Below are 20,319 nucleotides of genomic sequence, written 5' to 3' on the forward strand. Positions count from 1 at the left end.
CAACACTGTCGACACTGAATTACATGGAAGGCTCGCCCACCCCACTCACACCCCCAGGGGCTCAATCCATGCTAGACACTTCCAACCGAACCATAACATCTCGCTCCTAGACCCCCAGAACCTGGTCACCACCAAATCTGGTGGTTAACCCAAGCCCATGAGAGTCATGATAAAATCTCAAAACTCTGGTGAAACCTATCATCTTAAATTAATTTGTGGTCCACACATTGTGTGGCCAAGCCAAGAGTTAGAATAAAAGCTCATAACTCTGGTGAAACCTATCATCTTAAATTAATTTGTGGGTCCACACAAATGTGTGGCCAAGCCAAGAGTTAGAATAAAAAGCTCATAACTCTGGTGAAACCTATCATCTTAAATTAATTTGTGGGTCCACACAATGTGTGGCCAACCCAAGCCAAGAGTTAGAATAAAAGCTCATAACTCTGGGGAAACCTATCTACCCAAGCTGGACTATCATCTTAAATTAATTTGTGGGTCCACACAATGTATGGCCAACCCAAGCCAAGAGTTAGAATAAAAGCTTATAACTCGGGTGAAACCTATCATCTTAAATTAATTTGTGGGTCCACACAATGTGTGGCTAACCCAAGCCAAGAGTTAGAATAAAAGCTCATAACTCTGGTGAAACCTATCCACTCAAGCTGGACTATCATCTTAAATTAATTTGTGGGTCCACACAATGTGTGGCTAACCCAAGCCAAGAGTTAGAATAAAAGCTCATAACTCTGGTGAAACCTATCATTTTAAATTAATTTGTGAGTCCACACAATGTGTGGCCAACCCAAGCCAAGAGTTAGAATACAAGCTCATAACTCTGGTGAAACCTATCCACCCAAGCTTGACTATCATCTTAAATTAATTTGTGGGTCCACACAATATGTGGCTATCCCAAGCCGAGAGTTAGAATAGAAGCTCATAACTCTGGTGAAACCTAGCAAACCAAACTGGACTATCATCCTAATATGTTTTCATGGTACCCACCATCCACTAATGCTGCCGGACAAGAGAAGGGATTCCATCATGCTTGGAGTGTTCTGCCTTCAACTTGCTTGAAGTGGTCAAGGCTTCCAATAATGGAAAAGATAACATTTTCAATTGCAACTTGTCTACAAGAGATAAAATTTGAGGTGGAGGTTAAAATGCAAAGTTTAAACATATCATGAAAAATATTTACTGCCGACCCAAAATGATTGACCTGCTGTTATGCTCAACACCTGACTTCAAGTGTTCCAGATCAAAAAAGTCTAGAAGTCTTTCTGCATACTTGTCCTGGTTAAAAGTATAGGTATGACAGCCAGGTAACTGAAACTTCCAGGAGAAACCCATAATAAAAGCCTCTATGGCAGGGATATGCAATTAGTGGACAGCCAACTGTTGCAGAACTACAAGTCCCATGAGGCATAGCAAGACTCACAGCCACAAGCATGACACTCAGAGGCAGAGGCATGATGGGACTTGTAGTTTTGCAACAGCTGGCGTTCTGCTAATTGCATTTCCCTGCACTATGGTTTCCTATGCTTAATATAAAATAAAAACCACCCTAGATAATGCCATACTGGGAGCATATTGATGTTTTTTGCTTCACTTCCACTTTGCAATGGCATATTGAACAGTAAAGGAACTAATGGACTTGTTGCCTGGCTAATTTGGCTTTAAAAAGTTAGTCTGAAAACAAGCATTCTATGATTGTTGGAATTTTATATTTCTCAGGACACTCAAAGTGTTGAGGCAAAAGCACCAGATGGCTAGAACAAACCTTCTCAAAATCAGACTTCAGCAATGGCGGCCTCTGTACTTTCCTTATGATTAAGGGCTCGACAAACCCCAGACGTCAGGTCGCCAAGGCCAACAAAACACACCCCCACACACTGCTTGAGCTGCCACAAAATGCTCCACACCCCGTACACCTACCCAGCTCGGCTTGCTGATCTGCAGGTTTGAGACCGGCATAGGTGCACATCTGCTATCCCCCCCCCTCCCTCTGCTGCTGACCCAGAAATGACATGAGACATCACTTCCGGGCCCCTGTTGACAGTTTCCCATTTTCCAAATGTGGCATGTCAAGGGGCTCACAGTCACTTAAAGCAGAAGTTCCATTTTTGGGTGGACCTCCACTTAAAAGCTTGGTACACAAAAAAGTTTCACTTAAAATGTCCCACAGATTACAGCATTTATAGACTGAATTTGATACATACCTCTCCGCTTAATCTCAAACAGCACAGTGTTGCCATACTTCAGCCTTGATGGTCATCTCGCCAGCTACAATATAAAGATAAGCTTTGGAATCACATGAAAACATAAGCGGCAAAACTGAGGAATTTGGCATTGTCGTAACGAACATATATTGACAAGTGAAACCGTATGAAGTTAGCTAATGCGTTGAAGTATAGCCATTTTGTGGGAGCGGCAAGTATCAAGACCCTTTTCCCCCCTAAGGAGAGAAGGATTCTGACCCAATACCTAAAGTCTGACCCAAGAATAGAGAGTATTGATTTTGGCCTGGCCAAAGAGTTTGTTGACTGTAATATGGTGCCCTCATACGCCAACCAAGAACAACTGAAAAACCATTCCAAAAGCAAGTCTGTATTCCCAGGAAGAAAGAATGAACAGTTATAAGAAAATCTATCATCCCCACTGTAAGCCATAATTAAGCTTCTAGACCAACTGCCAGGAAGAACCGGAGCAGTGAGCAAGGAGACTAAATCAGGTCTAGCCCCGGCCTTCTCGGAGGAGTGGGCACTTCTCCCCCAGTCCAGCAAGGACTGAGATTGACCCAGTCTCTAAACCCACTACTACAGAACAGCCTAGCAACCAGTCCAGATGCCCAACTACAGCTCACAATAGAAATTTTAGACAGCCTTGCAACAGCCGACCCTTTACTTCCAGAGAGCGAGAGCATTGCCCAAGCTCTCCGTAGACTTCCCCAAGAGGGATCAAAGAGTGAAATCCACAGCCCTGCCTGCATCTCTTCACAGAGAAAGAGCTCCTAGAAACCGGTAACCTTCAAGGTAAGCTGAAGACTGATGTGAATGAAGGAGCCAACCACGTTTTCCAGCATGACAGGGCAGGGCAAGCAACACTGTCGACACTGAATTACATGGAAGGCTCGCCCACCCCACTCACACCCCCAGGGGCTCAATCCATGCTAGACACTTCCAACCGAACCATAACATCTCGCTCCTAGACCCCAGAACCTGGTCACCACCAAATCTGGTGGTTAAACCCAAGCCCATGAGAGTCATGATAAAATCTCAAAACTCTGGTGAAACCTATCATCTTAAATTAATTTGTGGGTCCACACAATGTGTGGCCAAGCCAAGAGTTAGAATAAAAGCTCATAACTCTGGTGAAACCTATCATCTTAAATTAATTTGTGGGTCCACACAATGTGTGGCCAAGCCAAGAGTTAGAATAAAAGCTCATAACTCTGGTGAAACCTATCATCTTAAATTAATTTGTGGGTCCACACAATGTGTGGCCAAGCCAAGAGTTAGAATAAAAGCTCATAACTCTGGTGAAACCTATCATCTTAAATTAATTTGTGGGTCCACACAATGTGTGGCCAACCCAAGCCAAGAGTTAGAATAAAAGCTCATAACTCTGGGGAAACCTATCTACCCAATCTGGACTATCATCTTAAATTAATTTGTGGGTCCACACAATGTATGGCCAACCCAAGCCAAGAGTTAGAATAAAAGCTTATAACTCGGGTGAAACCTATCATCTTAAATTAATTTGTGGGTCCACACAATGTGTGGCTAACCCAAGCCAAGAGTTAGAATAAAAGCTCATAACTCTGGTGAAACCTATCCACTCAAGCTGGACTATCATCTTAAATTAATTTGTGGGTCCACACAATGTGTGGCTAACCCAAGCCAAGAGTTAGAATAAAAGCTCATAACTCTGGTGAAACCTATCATCTTAAATTAATTTGTGAGTCCACACAATGTGTGGCCAACCCAAGCCAAGAGTTAGAATACAAGCTCATAACTCTGGTGAAACCTATCCACCCAAGCTGGACTATCATCTTAAATTAATTTGTGGGTCCACACAATATGTGGCTATCCCAAGCCGAGAGTTAGAATAGAAGCTCATAACTCTGGTGAAACCTAGCAAACCAAACTGGACTATCATCCTAATATGTTTTCATGGTACCCACCATCCACTAATGCTGCCGGACAAGAGAAGGGATTCCATCATGCTTGGAGTGTTCTGCCTTCAACTTGCTTGAAGTGGTCAAGGCTTCCAATAATGGAAAAGATAACATTTTCAATTGCAACTTGTCTACAAGAGATAAAATTTGAGGTGGAGGTTAAAAATGCAAAGTTTAAACATATCATGAAAAATATTTACTGCCGACCCAAAATGATTGACCTGCTGTTATGCTCAACACCTGACTTCAAGTGTTCCAGATCAAAAAAGTCTAGAAGTCTTTCTGCATACTTGTCCTGGTTAAGAGTATAGGTATGACAGCCAAGTAACTGAAACTTCCAGGAGAAACCCATAATAAAAGCCTGTATGGCAGGGATATGCAATTAGTGGACAGCCAACTGTTGCAGAACTACAAGTCCCATGAGGCATAGCAAGACTCACAGCCACAAGCATGACACCCAGAGGCAGAGGCATGATGGGACTTGTAGTTTTGCAACAGCTGGAGTTCTGCTAATTGCATTTCCCTGCACTATGGTTTCCTATGCTTAATATAAAATAAAAACCACCCTAGATAATGCCATACTGGGAGCATATTGATGTTTTTTGCTTCACTTCCACTTTGCAATGGCATATTGAACAGTAAAGGAACTAATGGACTTGTTGCCTGGCTAATTTGGCTTTAAAAAGTTAGTCTGAAAACAAGCATTCTATGATTGTTGGAATTTTATATTTCTCAGGACACTCAAAGTGTTGAGGCAAAAGCACCAGATGGCTAGAACAAACCTTCTCAAAATCAGACTTCAGCAATGGCGGCCTCTGTACTTTCCTTATGATTAAGGGCTCGACAAACCCCAGACGTCAGGTCGCCAAGGCCAACAAAACACACCCCCACACACTGCTTGAGCTGCCACAAAATGCTCCACACCCCGTACACCTACCCAGCTCGGCTTGCTGATCTGCAGGTTTGAGACCGGCATAGGTGCACATCTGCTATCCCCCCCCCCTCCCTCTGCTGCTGACCCAGAAATGACATGAGACATCACTTCCGGGCCCCTGTTGACAGTTTCCCATTTTCCAAATGTGGCATGTCAAGGGGCTCACAGTCACTTAAAGCAGAAGTTCCATTTTTGGGTGGACCTCCACTTAAAAGCTTGGTACACAAAAAAGTTTCACTTAAAATGTCCCACAGATTACAGCATTTATAGACTGAATTTGATACATACCTCTCCGTTTACTCTCAAACAGCACAGTGTTGCCATACTTCAGCCTTGATGGTCATCTCGCCAGCTACAATATAAAGATAAGCTTTGGAATCACATGAAAACATAAGCGGCAAAACTGAGGAATTTGGCATTGTCGTAACGAACATATATTGACAAGTGAAACCGTATGAAGTTAGCTAATGCGTTGAAGTATAGCCATTTTGTGGGAGCGGCAAGTATCAAGACCCTTTTCCCCCCTAAGGAGAGAAGGATTCTGACCCAATACCTAAAGTCTGACCCAAGAATAGAGAGTATTGATTTTGGCCTGGCCAAAGAGTTTGTTGACTGTAATATGGTGCCCTCATACGCCAACCAAGAACAACTGAAAACCATTCCAAAAGCAAGTCTGTATTCCCAGGAAGAAAGAATGAACAGTTATAAGAAAATCTATCATTCCCACTGTAAGCCATAATTAAGCTTCTAGACCAACTGCCAGGAAGAACCGGAGCAGTGAGCAAGGAGACTAAATCAGGTCTAGCCCCGGCCTTCTCGGAGGAGTGGGCACTTCTCCCCCAGTCCAGCAAGGACTGAGATTGACCCAGTCTCTAAACCCACTACTACAGAACAGCCTAGCAACCAGTCCAGATGCCCAACTACAGCTCACAATAGAAATTTTAGACAGCCTTGCAACAGCCGACCCTTTACTTCCAGAGAGCGAGAGCATTGCCCAAGCTCTCCGTAGACTTCCCCAAGAGGGATCAAAGAGTGAAATCCACAGCCCTGCCTGCATCTCTTCACAGAGAAAGAGCTCCTAGAAACCGGTAACCTTCAAGGTAAGCTGAAGACTGATGTGAATGAAGGAGCCAACCACGTTTTCCAGCATGACAGGGCAGGGCAAGCAACACTGTCGACACTGAATTACATGGAAGGCTCGCCCACCCCACTCACACCCCCAGGGGCTCAATCCATGCTAGACACTTCCAACCGAACCATAACATCTCGCTCCTAGACCCCAGAACCTGGTCACCACCAAATCTGGTGGTTAAACCCAAGCCCATGAGAGTCATGATAAAATCTCAAAACTCTGGTGAAACCTATCATCTTAAATTAATTTGTGGGTCCACACAATGTGTGGCCAAGCCAAGAGTTAGAATAAAAGCTCATAACTCTGGTGAAACCTATCATCTTAAATTAATTTGTGGGTCCACACAATGTGTGGCCAAGCCAAGAGTTAGAATAAAAGCTCATAACTCTGGTGAAACCTATCATCTTAAATTAATTTGTGGGTCCACACAATGTGTGGCCAAGCCAAGAGTTAGAATAAAAGCTCATAACTCTGGTGAAACCTATCATCTTAAATTAATTTGTGGGTCCACACAATGTGTGGCCAACCCAAGCCAAGAGTTAGAATAAAAGCTCATAACTCTGGGGAAACCTATCTACCCAAGCTGGACTATCATCTTAAATTAATTTGTGGGTCCACACAATGTATGGCCAACCCAAGCCAAGAGTTAGAATAAAAGCTTATAACTCGGGTGAAACCTATCATCTTAAATTAATTTGTGGGTCCACACAATGTGTGGCCAACCCAAGCCAAGAGTTAGAATAAAAGCTCATAACTCTGGTGAAACCTATCCACCCAAGCTGGACTATCATCTTAAATTAATTTGTGGGTCCACACAATGTGTGGCTAACCCAAGCCAAGAGTTAGAATAAAAGCTCATAACTCTGGTGAAACCTATCATTTTAAATTAATTTGTGAGTCCACACAATGTGTGGCCAACCCAAGCCAAGAGTTAGAATACAAGCTCATAACTCTGGTGAAACCTATCCACCCAAGCTGGACTATCATCTTAAATTAATTTGTGGGTCCACACAATATGTGGCTATCCCAAGCCGAGAGTTAGAATAGAAGCTCATAACTCTGGTGAAACCTAGCAAACCAAACTGGACTATCATTCTAATATGTTTTCATGGTACCCACCATCCACTAATGCTGCCGGACAAGAGAAGGGATTCCATCATGCTTGGAGTGTTCTGCCTTCAACTTGCTTGAAGTGGTCAAGGCTTCCAATAATGGAAAAGATAACATTTTCAATTGCAACTTGTCTACAAGAGATAAAATTTGAGGTGGAGGTTAAAAATGCAAAGTTTAAACATATCATGAAAAATATTTACTGCCGACCCAAAATGATTGACCTGCTGTTATGCTCAACACCTGACTTCAAGTGTTCCAGATCAAAAAAGTCTAGAAGTCTTTCTGCATACTTGTCCTGGTTAAGAGTATAGGTATGACAGCCAAGTAACTGAAACTTCCAGGAGAAACCCATAATAAAAGCCTCTATGGCAGGGATATGCAATTAGTGGACAGCCAACTGTTGCAGAACTACAAGTCCCATGAGGCATAGCAAGACTCACAGCCACAAGCATGACACCCAGAGGCAGAGGCATGATGGGACTTGTAGTTTTGCAACAGCTGGAGTTCTGCTAATTGCATTTCCCTGCACTATGGTTTAATATGCTTAATATAAAATAAAAACCACCCTAGATAATGCCATACTGGGAGCATATTGATGTTTTTTGCTTCACTTCCACTTTGCAATGGCATATTGAACAGTAAAGGAACTAATGGACTTGTTGCCTGGCTAATTTGGCTTTAAAAAGTTAGTCTGAAAACAAGCATTCTATGATTGTTGGAATTTTATATTTCTCAGGACACTCAAAGTGTTGAGGCAAAAGCACCAGATGGCTAGAACAAACCTTCTCAAAATCAGACTTCAGCAATGGCGGCCTCTGTACTTTCCTTATGATTAAGGGCTCGACAAACCCCAGACGTCAGGTCGCCAAGGCCAACAAAACACACCCCCACACACTGCTTGAGCTGCCACAAAATGCTCCACACCCCGTACACCTACCCAGCTCGGCTTGCTGATCTGCAGGTTTGAGACCGGCATAGGTGCACATCTGCTATCCCCCCCCCCCCTCCCTCTGCTGCTGACCCAGAAATGACATGAGACATCACTTCCGGGCCCCTGTTGACAGTTTCCCATTTTCCAAATGTGGCATGTCAAGGGGCTCACAGTCACTTAAAGCAGAAGTTCCATTTTTGGGTGGACCTCCACTTAAAAGCTTGGTACACAAAAAAGTTTCACTTAAAATGTCCCACAGATTACAGCATTTATAGACTGAATTTGATACATACCTCTCCGTTTACTCTCAAACAGCACAGTGTTGCCATACTTCAGCCTTGATGGTCATCTCGCCAGCTACAATATAAAGATAAGCTTTGGAATCACATGAAAACATAAGCGGCAAAACTGAGGAATTTGGCATTGTCGTAACGAACATATATTGACAAGTGAAACCGTATGAAGTTAGCTAATGCGTTGAAGTATAGCCATTTTGTGGGAGCGGCAAGTATCAAGACCCTTTTCCCCCCTAAGGAGAGAAGGATTCTGACCCAATACCTAAAGTCTGACCCAAGAATAGAGAGTATTGATTTTGGCCTGGCCAAAGAGTTTGTTGACTGTAATATGGTGCCCTCATACGCCAACCAAGAACAACTGAAAACCATTCCAAAAGCAAGTCTGTATTCCCAGGAAGAAAGAATGAACAGTTATAAGAAAATCTATCATTCCCACTGTAAGCCATAATTAAGCTTCTAGACCAACTGCCAGGAAGAACCGGAGCAGTGAGCAAGGAGACTAAATCAGGTCTAGCCCCGGCCTTCTCGGAGGAGTGGGCACTTCTCCCCCAGTCCAGCAAGGACTGAGATTGACCCAGTCTCTAAACCCACTACTACAGAACAGCCTAGCAACCAGTCCAGATGCCCAACTACAGCTCACAATAGAAATTTTAGACAGCCTTGCAACAGCCGACCCTTTACTTCCAGAGAGCGAGAGCATTGCCCAAGCTCTCCGTAGACTTCCCCAAGAGGGATCAAAGAGTGAAATCCACAGCCCTGCCTGCATCTCTTCACAGAGAAAGAGCTCCTAGAAACCGGTAACCTTCAAGGTAAGCTGAAGACTGATGTGAATGAAGGAGCCAACCACGTTTTCCAGCATGACAGGGCAGGGCAAGCAACACTGTCGACACTGAATTACATGGAAGGCTCGCCCACCCCACTCACACCCCCAGGGGCTCAATCCATGCTAGACACTTCCAACCGAACCATAACATCTCGCTCCTAGACCCCAGAACCTGGTCACCATCAAATCTGGTGGTTAAACCCAAGCCCATGAGAGTCATGATAAAATCTCAAAACTCTGGTGAAACCTATCATCTTAAATTAATTTGTGGGTCCACACAATGTGTGGCCAAGCCAAGAGTTAGAATAAAAGCTCATAACTCTGGTGAAACCTATCAACTTAAATTAATTTGTGGGTCCACACAATGTGTGGCCAAGCCAAGAGTTAGAATAAAAGCTCATAACTCTGGTGAAACCTATCATCTTAAATTAATTTGTGGGTCCACACAATGTGTGGCCAAGCCAAGAGTTAGAATAAAAGCTCATAACTCTGGTGAAACCTATCATCTTAAATTAATTTGTGGGTCCACACAATGTGTGGCCAACCCAAGCCAAGAGTTAGAATAAAAGCTCATAACTCTGGGGAAACCTATCTACCCAAGCTGGACTATCATCTTAAATTAATTTGTGGGTCCACACAATGTATGGCCAACCCAAGCCAAGAGTTAGAATAAAAGCTTATAACTCGGGTGAAACCTATCATCTTAAATTAATTTGTGGGTCCACACAATGTGTGGCTAACCCAAGCCAAGAGTTAGAATAAAAGCTCATAACTCTGGTGAAACCTATCCACTCAAGCTGGACTATCATCTTAAATTAATTTGTGGGTCCACACAATGTGTGGCTAACCCAAGCCAAGAGTTAGAATAAAAGCTCATAACTCTGGTGAAACCTATCATTTTAAATTAATTTGTGAGTCCACACAATGTGTGGCCAACCCAAGCCAAGAGTTAGAATACAAGCTCATAACTCTGGTGAAACCTATCCACCCAAGCTGGACTATCATCTTAAATTAATTTGTGGGTCCACACAATATGTGGCTATCCCAAGCCGAGAGTTAGAATAGAAGCTCATAACTCTGGTGAAACCTAGCAAACCAAACTGGACTATCATCCTAATATGTTTTCATGGTACCCACCATCCACTAATGCTGCCGGACAAGAGAAGGGATTCCATCATGCTTGGAGTGTTCTGCCTTCAACTTGCTTGAAGTGGTCAAGGCTTCCAATAATGGAAAAGATAACATTTTCAATTGCAACTTGTCTACAAGAGATAAAATTTGAGGTGGAGGTTAAAAATGCAAAGTTTAAACATATCATGAAAAATATTTACTGCCGACCCAAAATGATTGACCTGCTGTTATGCTCAACACCTGACTTCAAGTGTTCCAGATCAAAAAAGTCTAGAAGTCTTTCTGCATACTTGTCCTGGTTAAGAGTATAGGTATGACAGCCAAGTAACTGAAACTTCCAGGAGAAACCCATAATAAAAGCCTCTATGGCAGGGATATGCAATTAGTGGACAGCCAACTGTTGCAGAACTACAAGTCCCATGAGGCATAGCAAGACTCACAGCCACAAGCATGACACCCAGAGGCAGAGGCATGATGGGACTTGTAGTTTTGCAACAGCTGGAGTTCTGCTAATTGCATTTCCCTGCACTATGGTTTCCTATGCTTAATATAAAATAAAAACCACCCTAGATAATGCCATACTGGGAGCATATTGATGTTTTTTGCTTCACTTCCACTTTGCAATGGCATATTGAACAGTAAAGGAACTAATGGACTTGTTGCCTGGCTAATTTGGCTTTAAAAAGTTAGTCTGAAAACAAGCATTCTATGATTGTTGGAATTTTATATTTCTCAGGACACTCAAAGTGTTGAGGCAAAAGCACCAGATGGCTAGAACAAACCTTCTCAAAATCAGACTTCAGCAATGGCGGCCTCTGTACTTTCCTTATGATTAAGGGCTCGACAAACCCCAGACGTCAGGTCGCCAAGGCCAACAAAACACACCCCCACACACTGCTTGAGCTGCCACAAAATGCTCCACACCCCGTACACCTACCCAGCTCGGCTTGCTGATCTGCAGGTTTGAGACCGGCATAGGTGCACATCTGCTACCCCCCCCCCCCCTCCCTCTGCTGCTGACCCAGAAATGACATGAGACATCACTTCCGGGCCCCTGTTGACAGTTTCCCATTTTCCAAATGTGGCATGTCAAGGGGCTCACAGTCACTTAAAGCAGAAGTTCCATTTTTGGGTGGACCTCCACTTAAAAGCTTGGTACACAAAAAAGTTTCACTTAAAATGTCCCACAGATTACAGCATTTATAGACTGAATTTGATACATACCTCTCCGTTTACTCTCAAACAGCACAGTGTTGCCATACTTCAGCCTTGATGGTCATCTCGCCAGCTACAATATAAAGATAAGCTTTGGAATCACATGAAAACATAAGCGGCAAAACTGAGGAATTTGGCATTGTCGTAACGAACATATATTGACAAGTGAAACCGTATGAAGTTAGCTAATGCGTTGAAGTATAGCCATTTTGTGGGAGCGGCAAGTATCAAGACCCTTTTCCCCCCTAAGGAGAGAAGGATTCTGACCCAATACCTAAAGTCTGACCCAAGAATAGAGAGTATTGATTTTGGCCTGGCCAAAGAGTTTGTTGACTGTAATATGGTGCCCTCATACGCCAACCAAGAACAACTGAAAACCATTCCAAAAGCAAGTCTGTATTCCCAGGAAGAAAGAATGAACAGTTATAAGAAAATCTATCATTCCCACTGTAAGCCATAATTAAGCTTCTAGACCAACTGCCAGGAAGAACCGGAGCAGTGAGCAAGGAGACTAAATCAGGTCTAGCCCCGGCCTTCTCGGAGGAGTGGGCACTTCTCCCCCAGTCCAGCAAGGACTGAGATTGACCCAGTCTCTAAACCCACTACTACAGAACAGCCTAGCAACCAGTCCAGATGCCCAACTACAGCTCACAATAGAAATTTTAGACAGCCTTGCAACAGCCGACCCTTTACTTCCAGAGAGCGAGAGCATTGCCCAAGCTCTCCGTAGACTTCCCCAAGAGGGATCAAAGAGTGAAATCCACAGCCCTGCCTGCATCTCTTCACAGAGAAAGAGCTCCTAGAAACCGGTAACCTTCAAGGTAAGCTGAAGACTGATGTGAATGAAGGAGCCAACCACGTTTTCCAGCATGACAGGGCAGGGCAAGCAACACTGTCGACACTGAATTACATGGAAGGCTCGCCCACCCCACTCACACCCCCAGGGGCTCAATCCATGCTAGACACTTCCAACCGAACCATAACATCTCGCTCCTAGACCCCAGAACCTGGTCACCACCAAATCTGGTGGTTAAACCCAAGCCCATGAGAGTCATGATAAAATCTCAAAACTCTGGTGAAACCTATCATCTTAAATTAATTTGTGGGTCCACACAATGTGTGGCCAAGCCAAGAGTTAGAATAAAAGCTCATAACTCTGGTGAAACCTATCATCTTAAATTAATTTGTGGGTCCACACAATGTGTGGCCAAGCCAAGAGTTAGAATAAAAGCTCATAACTCTGGTGAAACCTATCATCTTAAATTAATTTGTGGGTCCACACAATGTGTGGCCAACCCAAGCCAAGAGTTAGAATAAAAGCTCATAACTCTGGGGAAACCTATCTACCCAAGCTGGACTATCATCTTAAATTAATTTGTGGGTCCACACAATGTATGGCCAACCCAAGCCAAGAGTTAGAATGAAAGCTTATAACTCGGGTGAAACCTATCATCTTAAATTAATTTGTGGGTCCACACAATGTGTGGCTAACCCAAGCCAAGAGTTAGAATAAAAGCTCATAACTCTGGTGAAACCTATCCACTCAAGCTGGACTATCATCTTAAATTAATTTGTGGGTCCACACAATGTGTGGCTAACCCAAGCCAAGAGTTAGAATAAAAGCTCATAACTCTGGTGAAACCTATCATTTTAAATTAATTTGTGAGTCCACACAATGTGTGGCCAACCCAAGCCAAGAGTTAGAATACAAGCTCATAACTCTGGTGAAACCTATCCACCCAAGCTGGACTATCATCTTAAATTAATTTGTGGGTCCACACAATATGTGGCTATCCCAAGCCGAGAGTTAGAATACAAGCTCATAACTCTGGTGAAACCTAGCAAACCAAACTGGACTATCATCCTAATATGTTTTCATGGTACCCACCATCCACTAATGCTGCCAGACAAGAGAAGGGATTCCATCATGCTTGGAGTGTTCTGCCTTCAACTTGCTTGAAGTGGTCAAGGCTTCCAATAATGGAAAAGATAACATTTTCAATTGCAACTTGTCTACAAGAGATAAAATTTGAGGTGGAGGTTAAAAATGCAAAGTTTAAACATATCATGAAAAATATTTACTGCCGACCCAAAATGATTGACCTGCTGTTATGCTCAACACCTGACTTCAAGTGTTCCAGATCAAAAAAGTCTAGAAGTCTTTCTGCATACTTGTCCTGGTTAAGAGTATAGGTATGACAGCCAAGTAACTGAAACTTCCAGGAGAAACCCATAATAAAAGCCTCTATGGCAGGGATATGCAATTAGTGGACAGCCAACTGTTGCAGAACTACAAGTCCCATGAGGCATAGCAAGACTCACAGCCACAAGCATGACACCCAGAGGCAGAGGCATGATGGGACTTGTAGTTTTGCAACAGCTGGAGTTCTGCTAATTGCATTTCCCTGCACTATGGTTTACTATGCTTAATATAAAATAAAAACCACCCTAGATAATGCCATACTGGGAGCATATTGATGTTTTTTGCTTCACTTCCACTTTGCAATGGCATATTGAACAGTAAAGGAACTAATGGACTTGTTGCCTGGCTAATTTGGCTTTAAAAAGTTAGTCTGAAAACAAGCATTCTATGATTGTTGGAATTTTATATTTCTCAGGACACTCAAAGTGTTGAGGCAAAAGCACCAGATGGCTAGAACAAACCTTCTCAAAATCAGACTTCAGCAATGGCGGCCTCTGTACTTTCCTTATGATTAAGGGCTCGACAAACCCCAGACGTCAGGTCGCCAAGGCCAACAAAACACACCCCCACACACTGCTTGAGCTGCCACAAAATGCTCCACACCCCGTACACCTACCCAGCTCGGCTTGCTGATCTGCAGGTTTGAGACCGGCATAGGTGCACATCTGCTATCCCCCCCCCCCCTCCCTCTGCTGCTGACCCAGAAATGACATGAGACATCACTTCCGGGCCCCTGTTGACAGTTTCCCATTTTCCAAATGTGGCATGTCAAGGGGCTCACAGTCACTTAAAGCAGAAGTTCCATTTTTGGGTGGACCTCCACTTAAAAGCTTGGTACACAAAAAAGTTTCACTTAAAATGTCCCACAGATTACAGCATTTATAGACTGAATTTGATACATACCTCTCCGTTTACTCTCAAACAGCACAGTGTTGCCATACTTCAGCCTTGATGGTCATCTCGCCAGCTACAATATAAAGATAAGCTTTGGAATCACATGAAAACATAAGCGGCAAAACTGAGGAATTTGGCATTGTCGTAACGAACATATATTGACAAGTGAAACCGTATGAAGTTAGCTAATGCGTTGAAGTATAGCCATTTTGTGGGAGCGGCAAGTATCAAGACCCTTTTCCCCCCTAAGGAGAGAAGGATTCTGACCCAATACCTAAAGTCTGACCCAAGAATAGAGAGTATTGATTTTGGCCTGGCCAAAGAGTTTGTTGACTGTAATATGGTGCCCTCATACGCCAACCAAGAACAACTGAAAACCATTCCAAAAGCAAGTCTGTATTCCCAGGAAGAAAGAATGAACAGTTATAAGAAAATCTATCATTCCCACTGTAAGCCATAATTAAGCTTCTAGACCAACTGCCAGGAAGAACCGGAGCAGTGAGCAAGGAGACTAAATCAGGTCTAGCCCCGGCCTTCTCGGAGGAGTGGGCACTTCTCCCCCAGTCCAGCAAGGACTGAGATTGACCCAGTCTCTAAACCCACTACTACAGAACAGCCTAGCAACCAGTCCAGATGCCCAACTACAGCTCACAATAGAAATTTTAGACAGCCTTGCAACAGCCGACCCTTTACTTCCAGAGAGCGAGAGCATTGCCCAAGCTCTCCGTAGACTTCCCCAAGAGGGATCAAAGAGTGAAATCCACAGCCCTGCCTGCATCTCTTCACAGAGAAAGAGCTCCTAGAAACCGGTAACCTTCAAGGTAAGCTGAAGACTGATGTGAATGAAGGAGCCAACCACGTTTTCCAGCATGACAGGGCAGGGCAAGCAACACTGTCGACACTGAATTACATGGAAGGCTCGCCCACCCCACTCACACCCCCAGGGGCTCAATCCATGCTAGACACTTCCAACCGAACCATAACATCTCGCTCCTAGACCCCAGAACCTGGTCACCACCAAATCTGGTGGTTAAACCCAAGCCCATGAGAGTCATGATAAAATCTCAAAACTCTGGTGAAACCTATCATCTTAAATTAATTTGTGGGTCCACACAATGTGTGGCCAAGCCAAGAGTTAGAATAAAAGCTCATAACTCTAGTGAAACCTATCATCTTAAATTAATTTGTGGGTCCACACAATGTGTGGCCAAGCCAAGAGTTAGAATAAAAGCTCATAACTCTGGTGAAACCTATCATCTTAAATTAATTTGTGGGTCCACACAATGTGTGGCCAAGCCAAGAGTTAGAATAAAAGCTCATAACTCTGGTGAAACCTATCATCTTAAATTAATTTGTGGGTCCACACAATGTGTGGCCAACCCAAGCCAAGAGTTAGAATAAAAGCTCATAACTCTGGGGAAACCTATCTACCCAAGCTGGACTATCATCTTAAATTAATTTGTGGGTCCACACAATGTATGGCCAACCCAAGCCAAGAGTTAGAATAAAAGCTTATAACTCGGGTGAAAACTATCATCTTAAATTAATTTGTGGGTCCACACAATGTGTGGCTAACCCAAGCCAAGAGTTAGAATAAAAGCTCATAACTCTGGTGAAACCTATCCACTCAAGCTGGACTATCATCTTAAATTAATTTGTGGGTCCACACAATGTGTGGCTAACCCAAGCCAAGAGTTAGAATAAAAGCTCATAACTCTGGTGAAACCTATCATTTTAAATTAATTTGTGAGTCCACACAATGTGTGGCCAACCCAAGCCAAGAGTTAGAATACAAGCTCATAACTCTGGTGAAACCTATCCACCCAAGCTGGACTATCATCTTAAATTAATTTGTGGGTCCACACAATATGTGGCTATCCCAAGCCGAGAGTTAGAATAGAAGCTCATAACTCTGGTGAAACCTAGCAAACCAAACTGGACTATCATCCTAATATGTTTTCATGGTACCCACCATCCACTAATGCTGCCGGACAAGAGAAGGGATTCCATCATGCTTGGAGTGTTCTGCCTTCAACTTGCTTGAAGTGGTCAAGGCTTCCAATAATGGAAAAGATAACATTTTCAATTGCAACTTGTCTACAAGAGATAAAATTTGAGGTGGAGGTTAAAAATGCAAAGTTTAAACATATCATGAAAAATATTTACTGCCGACCCAAAATGATTGACCTGCTGTTATGCTCAACACCTGACTTCAAGTGTTCCAGATCAAAAAAGTCTAGAAGTCTTTCTGCATACTTGTCCTGGTTAAGAGTATAGGTATGACAGCCAAGTAACTGAAACTTCCAGGAGAAACCCATAATAAAAGCCTCTATGGCAGGGATATGCAATTAGTGGACAGCCAACTGTTGCAGAACTACAAGTCCCATGAGGCATAGCAAGACTCACAGCCACAAGCATGACACCCAGAGGCAGAGGCATGATGGGACTTGTAGTTTTGCAACAGCTGGAGTTCTGCTAATTGCATTTCCCTGCACTATGGTTTAATATGCTTAATATAAAATAAAAACCACCCTAGATAATGCCATACTGGGAGCATATTGATGTTTTTTGCTTCACTTCCACTTTGCAATGGCATATTGAACAGTAAAGGAACTAATGGACTTGTTGCCTGGCTAATTTGGCTTTAAAAAGTTAGTCTGAAAACAAGCATTCTATGATTGTTGGAATTTTATATTTCTCAGGACACTCAAAGTGTTGAGGCAAAAGCACCAGATGGCTAGAACAAACCTTCTCAAAATCAGACTTCAGCAATGGCGGCCTCTGTACTTTCCTTATGATTAAGGGCTCGACAAACCCCAGACGTCAGGTCGCCAAGGCCAACAAAACACACCCCCACACACTGCTTGAGCTGCCACAAAATGCTCCACACCCCGTACACCTACCCAGCTCGGCTTGCTGATCTGCAGGTTTGAGACCGGCATAGGTGCACATCTGCTATCCCCCCCCCTCCCTCTGCTGCTGACCCAGAAATGACATGAGACATCACTTCTGGGCCCCTGTTGACAGTTTCCCATTTTCCAAATGTGGCATGTCAAGGGGCTCACAGTCACTTAAAGCAGAAGTTCCATTTTTGGGTGGACCTCCACTTAAAAGCTTGGTACACAAAAAAGTTTCACTTAAAATGTCCCACAGATTACAGCATTTATAGACTGAATTTGATACATACCTCTCCGTTTACTCTCAAACAGCACAGTGTTGCCATACTTCAGCCTTGATGGTCATCTCGCCAGCTACAATATAAAGATAAGCTTTGGAATCACATGAAAACATAAGCGGCAAAACTGAGGAATTTGGCATTGTCGTAACGAACATATATTGACAAGTGAAACCGTATGAAGTTAGCTAATGCGTTGAAGTATAGCCATTTTGTGGGAGCGGCAAGTATCAAGACCCTTTTCCCCCCTAAGGAGAGAAGGATTCTGACCCAATACCTAAAGTCTGACCCAAGAATAGAGAGTATTGATTTTGGCCTGGCCAAAGAGTTTGTTGACTGTAATATGGTGCCCTCATACGCCAACCAAGAACAACTGAAAACCATTCCAAAAGCAAGTCTGTATTCCCAGGAAGAAAGAATGAACAGTTATAAGAAAATCTATCATTCCCACTGTAAGCCATAATTAAGCTTCTAGACCAACTGCCAGGAAGAACCGGAGCAGTGAGCAAGGAGACTAAATCAGGTCTAGCCCCGGCCTTCTCGGAGGAGTGGGCACTTCTCCCCCAGTCCAGCAAGGACTGAGATTGACCCAGTCTCTAAACCCACTACTACAGAACAGCCTAGCAACCAGTCCAGATGCCCAACTACAGCTCACAATAGAAATTTTAGACAGCCTTGCAACAGCCGACCCTTTACTTCCAGAGAGCGAGAGCATTGCCCAAACTCTCCGTAGACTTCCCCAAGAGGGATCAAAGAGTGAAATCCACAGCCCTGCCTGCATCTCTTCACAGAGAAAGAGCTCCTAGAAACCGGTAACCTTCAAGGTAAGCTGAAGACTGATGTGAATGAAGGAGCCAACCACGTTTTCCAGCATGACAGGGCAGGGCAAGCAACACTGTCGACACTGAATTACATGGAAGGCTCGCCCACCCCACTCACACCCCCAGGGGCTCAATCCATGCTAGACACTTCCAACCGAACCATAACATCTCGCTCCTAGACCCCAGAACCTGGTCACCACCAAATCTGGTGGTTAAACCCAAGCCCATGAGAGTCATGATAAAATCTCAAAACTCTGGTGAAACCTATCATCTTAAATTAATTTGTGGGTCCACACAATGTGTGGCCAAGCCAAGAGTTAGAATAAAAGCTCATAACTCTGGTGAAACCTATCATCTTAAATTAATTTGTGGGTCCACACAATGTGTGGCCAAGCCAAGAGTTAGAATAAAAGCTCATAACTCTGGTGAAACCTATCATCTTAAATTAATTTGTGGGTCCACACAATGTGTGGCCAAGCCAAGAGTTAGAATAAAAGCTCATAACTCTGGTGAAACCTATCATCTTAAATTAATTTGTGGGTCCACACAATGTGTGGCCAAGCCAAGAGTTAGAATAAAAGCTCATAACTCTGGTGAAACCTATCATCTTAAATTAATTTGTGGGTCCACACAATGTGTGGCCAACCCAAGCCAAGAGTTAGAATAAAAGCTCATAACTCTGGGGAAACCTATCTACCCAAGCTGGACTATCATCTTAAATTAATTTGTGGGTCCACACAATGTATGGCCAACCCAAGCCAAGAGTTAGAATAAAAGCTTATAACTCGGGTGAAACCTATCATCTTAAATTAATTTGTGGGTCCACACAATGTGTGGCTAACCCAAGCCAAGAGTTAGAATAAAAGCTCATAACTCTGGTGAAACCTATCCACTCAAGCTGGACTATCATCTTAAATTAATTTGTGGGTCCACACAATGTGTGGCTAACCCAAGCCAAGAGTTAGAATAAAAGCTCATAACTCTGGTGAAACCTATCATTTTAAATTAATTTGTGAGTCCACACAATGTGTGGCCAACCCAAGCCAAGAGTTAGAATACAAGCTCATAACTCTGGTGAAACCTATCCACCCAAGCTGGACTATCATCTTAAATTAATTTGTGGGTCCACACAATATGTGGCTATCCCAAGCCGAGAGTTAGAATAGAAGCTCATAACTCTGGTGAAACCTAGCAAACCAAACTGGACTATCATCCTAATATGTTTTCATGGTACCCACCATCCACTAATGCTGCCGGACAAGAGAAGGGATTCCATCATGCTTGGAGTGTTCTGCCTTCAACTTGCTTGAAGTGGTCAAGGCTTCCAATAATGGAAAAGATAACATTTTCAATTGCAACTTGTCTACAAGAGATAAAATTTGAGGTGGAGGTTAAAAATGCAAAGTTTAAACATATCATGAAAAATATTTACTGCCGACCCAAAATGATTGACCTGCTGTTATGCTCAACACCTGAC

General features: G+C 43.3%; 1 long non-coding RNA gene across 5 annotated transcripts in view; it reads right to left on the minus strand.

The window, feature by feature from the left end:
• Nucleotides 1–879: 879 nt before the first annotated feature.
• Nucleotides 880–20,319, minus strand: part of LOC120922620 — a 39,391-nt gene continuing 19,951 nt past the window's right edge. For 3 of the 5 annotated variants that reach the window (XR_005745390.1, XR_005745392.1, XR_005745389.1), the window contains 12 exons: nucleotides 20,081–20,205; nucleotides 18,034–18,097; nucleotides 16,819–16,943; nucleotides 14,856–14,919; nucleotides 13,638–13,762; nucleotides 11,759–11,822; nucleotides 10,541–10,665; nucleotides 8,578–8,641; nucleotides 7,360–7,484; nucleotides 5,397–5,460; nucleotides 4,181–4,305; nucleotides 2,200–2,280 (listed from right to left, as the gene is read on the minus strand). This is a non-coding gene — a long non-coding RNA (uncharacterized LOC120922620). Of the gene's footprint in view, nucleotides 1,128–2,199; nucleotides 2,281–4,180; nucleotides 4,306–5,396; nucleotides 5,461–7,359; nucleotides 7,485–8,577; nucleotides 8,642–10,540; nucleotides 10,666–11,758; nucleotides 11,823–13,637; nucleotides 13,763–14,855; nucleotides 14,920–16,818; nucleotides 16,944–18,033; nucleotides 18,098–20,080; nucleotides 20,206–20,319 lie in introns of those variants that run through there. The other 2 variants (XR_005745391.1, XR_005745393.1) reach the window with 2 other exon arrangements.

This window comes from Rana temporaria, unplaced genomic scaffold (genome assembly GCF_905171775.1).
Source record: "Rana temporaria unplaced genomic scaffold, aRanTem1.1, whole genome shotgun sequence".
NCBI lineage: Eukaryota > Metazoa > Chordata > Amphibia > Anura > Ranidae > Rana > Rana temporaria.